General features: G+C 44.1%; 1 protein-coding gene across 1 annotated transcript in view; it reads left to right on the forward strand.

The window, feature by feature from the left end:
* Positions 1 to 4,115: 4,115 nt before the first annotated feature.
* The window catches only part of LOC118216960 (trinucleotide repeat-containing gene 6C protein-like), a 33,218-nt gene continuing 30,071 nt past the window's right edge, over positions 4,116 to 7,262 (forward strand). Inside the window, 1 exon segment of the mRNA XM_035398636.1 lies at positions 4,116 to 4,818. The gene's annotated coding sequence lies outside the window, so the exon portion shown is untranslated.

Below are 7,262 nucleotides of genomic sequence, written 5' to 3' on the forward strand. Positions count from 1 at the left end.
CCCCCCTCCTCACCGCGGGGATCTCGGGGGGACCCCACACCCCCCTCCTCACCGCGGGGATCTCAGGGTGACCCCACACCCCCCTCCTCACCGCGGGGATCTCAGGGGGACCCCACCCCCTCCTCTCCTTCCTTGGTGGGGGGGGGGGGGAGATATTGCAGCACAAGGCAGTGCATCACCCTTTTGCATTCACCTCATTCAGTGACTGCCCAGATCAATAGAGGAAGAGGTCTGGGTAGGTGTCGGCTGATTGGTCAATATGTGGAGACAGCCCCAGCGCAGATTAGACTATTGATTGGAGGGGGGTGTGTCCGCGGTGTGTCTGTTCTGAAAAGAGGCCTCACTCCCCCCCCTCCCCCCTCCCAGGGCTGCCTTGTCTCCAGGGGAATTAAACCAGCTTCAGAAGCGATGCTCACCGGTCGCGTATCCCGTTAAGTTCCCTCTTCGCCAGCGTCGGCCACTTTGCTTTAAACCCACCCCCCCCCCAAACCCCCCTCCCCGAACCTCACCACCCCCGCCACCACCTCCGTATGTGGAATTGCCCCTTAGGGGGTCATTTCAGGGTCACAGTCTGTCCCAAATCTGTAAACTGGGGAGGAGAGTTGCTCCTTGTCGCTCAGCAGGAGCAGCGAGTGGACCATGGGCAGGCTGTTTTTCCCCTGAGTGCCCCCCCTCTCCACCCCCCCCCCCCCCCCCCCCACCCTGAATTTTGGTTCATTTAAAGCAGCTCAGACCTGGGGCAGCCTCAGCCCCTGCTCACAATGCATGCTGGGATGTGGAATGGTTGCCGTGGCATTGCTGTTTGCTCCACTGCTCTGACTCCTGACCCTTGACCCCTGACCCCTCGCCCTTAGACAGACATGGAGATGTAATTGTGTCTCCCGCAGTCAGTGTCGAGGTTACATTGACACAACGCTGACCCTGGTCAATACTGCTGTCTAAACTTGAAAGGACAGGAGAGGTCAACCCCCTTCGTTTCAAGGGGGCTGCTCCAAACCACTATGACGGCAAGATGAATGATTTCAAGTCTGAGGTAGTATTATTTCTACACCCATTTTGACAGGAATTTGTTTGTATGCTTATTCACCTGTGTACTATTAATTTATTTCTCTTTCACACATTACATATCTGGTAATTCATATTCATATGCAGAAGTACTTATTCATAAATGACGTACCGGTATCCTGTGATGTCTCCACCTTTCCTGGTATTCCCCTCCCCCCTCTCCTAACCCCCCCCCCCACCCCCCGGTGACACTGCATATGATCCGCACTCTGTTTGTTCCTGCGTACCCCTGGGTGCTGCTGAGAGAGAGCGGCGTGCCGTAGTCTTAGCGGGGACGTTTGCTGAATATTAACACCCCCCCCCCCCCCCATGTCCCCCGCATCACTGCATCACTGCGGGGCCCAGATCAGCAGAGGGCCCCCCCCCCCCCCCCCGACCCCGACCCTGACCCTGACCCTCTCCCCAAACCCCTGCTTTCACAAACTACTGTGGAATGATGTTGTAAATGTAAAAGAGTTTCGGTTGGTTTTAATGCTGCAAAGTAGAAGTTTTTTTTTTTCACCACACAAAAAAACCTACATAATGCATGGAACCTGATCATATTAAACAGGTGTCATAGAACTAGAGCTTAATAGTGCATTAACAGATTGTTTACACAAAGTGTGTGACAGTAAAAAAAAAAAAAGGTCTCAACCATGAATTCCCCATCCTTGTCGTAATGAACTGAACAGTCTTCAGTTGAGCCCACATCTCAAGATTGAGCATTAGTTATTGCCTCTGAAACATCCATAGACTGTAGAAAACACCTAACTGATTCTTGCCATACATTGCCACTAATATCTTTGGGGATGGAACACCTGTGTGCAGAGATGGAAAGTCCAGGGGTCAGAAAGTAAAAGTCCTGTCATGTGTTTCTCCCACCCACAAACTCAGCCAGCAGATTTTGGTAATTAGCTCTACCCCCTGGCTGAAGAATCCTGCTAACTAGCAAATCCTGGTGACTGGAACAAAATACTGGGGAGGACTTTTGCTTTCTGAACCTGGATTTTTCACCTCTGCCTGAGTGTTGCGGCGCTCTTTGTTCTGCTTGGAGATGCGTGCTATACTGTACTGGTGAACTGAGCGAACACGAGACGAAAGAAAACTCTGCCCCTATTGGTGAAAATAGGAATCGGTATGGATACAAAGTAACGTACGACTAATTATGTTCTGCATACTGAACATTGGTGATTGGCTTTTTTGATGCCAACTAACAGGCGGACCTGACCGCGCTCATATGAATATTTATTTGATAGCTGTATTTGTATAGATTAAGGTAGTTTCAAGATATTGGGGCGTATAATAACTGCAGTTTTTTTCCCGTTTATTTTTCTGTTTAGAGACCGGAACGAGCACATGGTAAATACTGGCTTAACTGCAAACTAGCATTATAGCGATCTCCCTCTGTCTTTGCAGAGGGCATTGACGGTTTCTGGTGCTTGCTATGCAGCGTGTTCGTGAATACAGTTGTGGGAACCAACTGTGACTACAGTTGTGGCTGTACAGCAGCAACAACTCCCCCTGAACAACGTTCTAGCTGACAAAAGCCGCGTTTCCACCGCAGGAACTATACCCCGGAACTAGGAACCTTTTGAGGAACTCAGTGCGTTTCCACCGCAGGAACTAGGGTCTAAATTTAGTTCTGGGGGCTTTGTTTTACCCCCCAAAACGTTCCTGCTCGAGGGGTAGTACTTTCCGAAAGTACAGGAACCTTTTGGGTGGAGCTTGCAGCGCTGAACATTTCTGATTGGTCGAGTACTCGCAACATTTGTGTTGTATTTATTTTCCGCCATTACCCGCCATGTTTGAAAATATCCAGCGGCAAACCAATTTATTTTCATAATAACTTCAAATCAAACTTGTATGTTATGCGGCGCAGTAGCCTACTTTTGGTTATAGCCTGCCAACGTCTTGGAATTATAACTCTTCTGTTCTTTTCTTGCTTTAGTATTCATTTTATAAAATGCTAAGCATTCGTGCTGGGACAACATATTACGTAGGCTACCAAAACATTCAAACGGATTAATTCGGTTGCTGAATATTTTCTTCCGGATTTTCTTTGTTAGCCCGTTGTAATTGACTCAAAACGTTTGATACAGTTATGTGAGGTATGCGGTAGTTCTGCGTAATTAACATTGGTGATGCAGTACAAGCAAACTGGAAATCACCTTCTGCACTTTTTGTCCGGGTAAAATAACAGGTTAATTCTAGTAATCTCCCCTTTAGCTTTTTCAGACTGCCGTAATTTTACTCAATTTTACTGCCATTTTTCAATTCCACGAAAAAACCAGGAAGACTATGGACTAATTTATGGTGCATGGTTCGCATCTGGAGGGCACACTTCGCTGCTCGGCTAGCAGTAACTTCGAAGGAAAGCAAACGGTGGCTGTACCACTACTAATTTACATTTTCACGCAAGTCCGAGTTTTCGTTCTATTCTTGTCATTTTGCCATTAGCCTATATGGAACTGACGACGAGAAAGTAATCAAACAGCAAATTGTTTACAACGTGTGCATGTTTTCTGCTGTTGTTGCCAGTTATACATATAAATGTGAATGCATTCTGTCGCTTCGGATGTCAAGACATGAAAGCGAATGTTCGCATAAAAACATAATGAATGTGTTTGAGAGGATATATGAAAATCAATAAATACAAAAGTAACCATATATAGTCATTGTTGGTAACCCGTTGTATATAAGTGAAATAAACCCCTCTGGGCTGTCCCGGTTATATGACAGATGGACCGACGACAACGTCAGTGGGCAAATTTGCCTAATCTTCGCGGTACTTTAGACCCCGGTGGAAACGCAGACAACCATTGGCTGCAGGAACCTTTTAGTTCCTGGTAAAGTAGTTCCTGGGACTGAAAGTTCCGGGTAATTTTGGTGGAAACGCGGCTAAAGCTCATTTTCGCGTACTATGTTGAGTACCAGGGTGAGTAGAGAGGTTGGCCAGACCTCTGTTGTCAAGGAAACAAAGAGGCGGGGTTAAGGAATCTTTTTTTAGAGAAGCCAGCTTGTTTGTTAGTTGAGGTCACATGACCAGCAGCTGGGGCATGGGGGCCACTTCCTGTTTTACTTCGGCATAAGCGAGCTGCTTGTTGTCAGTTAGCTAGCTACAACAAAATGGCTGCTGGAGCACCACTATCGCGAGCTCACTGAACTGCATTCAAATAATACTTTTGCAACAACTGATGGTTTTCATGGACTCCTGGGATATAATTTCTGCTCCCAGAATCGGATATTTCAAGAATTCACTATTTTGGATTTATTTGCTTTCGCTCTAACTAGCTAACATTGCGTTAGCTAGGCGCAGGTCAATGTTTCTCTTTTGCACTTTAAAATAACGTTAGCGTCGTTCGGCTACTCGATGTGAACTCGTTAGGAACAAGCTTAAAACTGCCTGTTTTCAGTATTTTGCTAGTTAGCCAGCTCTTGTGTTATGCTTTGTCGAACATTTCTTGGGAATAATTGCTACTCGTCTGCACTGATGTTTTGACTTTTTGTTATTACTTTGGAAATACTATTGCATTTGTCAACACGAATCCTGTAGCTATTGGAGCCAACTCCAGTTTAATTGCTGCCCTGTCCATTCACCGTCGGCTCCAGAAAAGAATTTATTCAGTGTTAGCAAGCTGTCGACTGCTGGCTGTTCACTACGACTGAATTCCTGATCTGTCATTACGGGTACTGTAAGAGAAGATAAGCGTCACTTTCTACCATGCAACAATTCTGTACTGATATCTGCCAAAAGCTCCAAAGTTTGAAATAAAGGTAAGAATATTTTTCACGTTTTGCAAAATAATCCATTGGGGAGGCGGGGTTCAAATATTGTAACTAGTTAGCTATTTGTGCCATTGCGATAGCTCCCATTTTGCCCAGCTAAATAATTATCGAATGCTTTTTTAAATTAACGGTGGGTGTAATGTGAAGGTTAGCAAGCCTCATAGCTGGTTAGCTCTCAATTAAACGGTAGCTAGCTAGCTAGTTGAAATCGGCTTCTAGATGGCAAACCGTTCACTAGGTAGGACAGTCACCGCTGAATTCCACAATTGGCACTAATGTTTGTTTGGTCACACTAACCGATTGGCTAACTTTTTAGCTTGTAGCAATTAGTTAACTTGGTTGTTGTCTTCAATAAACTAGATAATTGGTTGCATGTTTTACCTTTTGCTAGCTAAGAGCACAAAACTAACATTGGTTATCTGTTGGGTTTTGCTACTGTCCAAGTGCTGGGTCATAAATGATCAGAAGAACCGCTTCTTTTGGTCACTGTAAATAAAATGCAAGAGGTGCAACTCGATCTCCGGTTAATTTTTCGTGTATCCACCTTACCGATTGTCAAGGTTACTATGTTTGATCGTTAACGTAACGTTACTTTTGAAGTAAATTGTCTGTGCTTCGTTGATGTTTTGATTGTTCTATTTTTGACCCTGTATAGCCCGAAAATATAAAAACACAGCGGGCTTGCTTTCTGATTGACGGAGTTTTGTTTTATGACTGTTGTTGTGGCCAAGAGGAATCTCGACAGCCCTATTTTCAATGACCTTCACAATGGGGGGAAACCTTGCAGTGACTGACTAGCTACGTAGCTAACTGGTCTGTGCTATATTGGTTGTGTATCCCGGCGAGGAAGCTGACTGCGGTCAATCTGAGTGTATATTTAAAGCATGATGAAAACCTGCGCACAATGTCGAAATAAACACCCTGGGCAACTAAACTCTAGTAATAAGATTAAATCGGTATATGTATTAAATCGAGTCTTCCAATGGGTTGCAAATCTTGGACAGAATCGGGCTAGTGGATGCATTTATTCTATTTTTGAATTTCCAAAGAATATTCCTTTTTTAGCTAGTCTAGCTAACGGTAAATATTTACATGTTCGACTTGGTTGACCTTGTGCTAATGGTTAACAAATAAATACGTTAGAATACACATACAACCCTTTGGAGACAAAATAGCTATTCGGTAGTTTTATTTCCTTCTAGTACGTCGTTCGAGCTTCCAGTCCCTGTCGAGGTACTGAGCGTATCAAGGCGCACATTGTTGTTGGCTAATAACTGTCCCTCCGCCCCGTGGTTTAAACACAGATTTGGATTAGTGGGAATGCGTAAAAAAAAACGTGATGCATATTTTTGACATGCAAGTCATTTAATTGGGCGCCTTTGAACCCGCTGTCAGATGGAAGTGTCTGTTGTTAGTTCTCTGTGTGGTGCTGACCGCCAGATGTAAGCGGGAACGAGCTTCCTCGTTAAATTCATTTATTGTCGTCTTAAACCGTCTGGCTCCGGGCACGGTGGCAGTTTAAGAGTGTTAACGGGACAGGGAAACTGGATTTGTCTGAACAATGACCGGGCCTCGTGAGAATTATGGGCTGTTTTAAGGGTGCTGTAACCCGCAGTGATATATTTTGGTACGGAAGGGCTATTCATGACGTTGAGTGTTTCCAGTGAAGCTTGTCCATTAAAATGCTGGTAAATATTATGTCCAAGATACAATATTTCTAGCCGGACTAAATGCAATCACAGTTTTATCATTCGCTTAATGATGATTATTATTTTTAAAATAACGGAACACTATAACATTACTGGCATGATTTTGCTGTCCCTTCCACAAACTCAGGGACGGGTTTTGGTGATAGGAATGCCTTGCATTGGTTCTTCCTCTCTTATCTCTGAGCTTGGCGGTATAAAAGTTGCTATCATTCAGCACGTCTTAATTAAAGTGCGTATTCAGGGATCTTCTCGTGCTCAGCAAGGCTTAATGTATTTAAATGATAAACTAGAAACCCCATTGTGTGTGAAGATAAAACTTAGCATGAGCATTAACAGTGTGCAAAAGGGTGTGAGAAGTATTTTAAGAAAACATATTTTTATTTTTGTAAAGCAGAGTTTTCCCTGCTTAATGTACATAAAGAATGAGCTAGATCCCCAAAATTTGTACACATGAAGCTTTGCTGGAGTCCTAAGTGTGTAACATGGCAAGAAAACAATTTTAAGAAAAAATCATTTTCTGCTTGTTAAGCTTTTGCTTAATTCCCTGCTTAACAAGGCCTAAGCAACGAGCTAGAATGGATTCGAAAAAACGAAATATAATGAGCATAAAATGCATTTTTCTTAATTTTCTTGTCTTTTTGCACACTGTTTAGTACTCATGCTCAGCTTCATTGATGCAGATCTCGGGGTTTCTTGCTCTCGTTTAAGTGCAATAAGCCTAAT

This window comes from Anguilla anguilla, chromosome 17 (assembly GCF_013347855.1).
Source record: "Anguilla anguilla isolate fAngAng1 chromosome 17, fAngAng1.pri, whole genome shotgun sequence".
In the NCBI taxonomy this organism is placed as follows: Eukaryota; Metazoa; Chordata; class Actinopteri; order Anguilliformes; family Anguillidae; genus Anguilla; species Anguilla anguilla.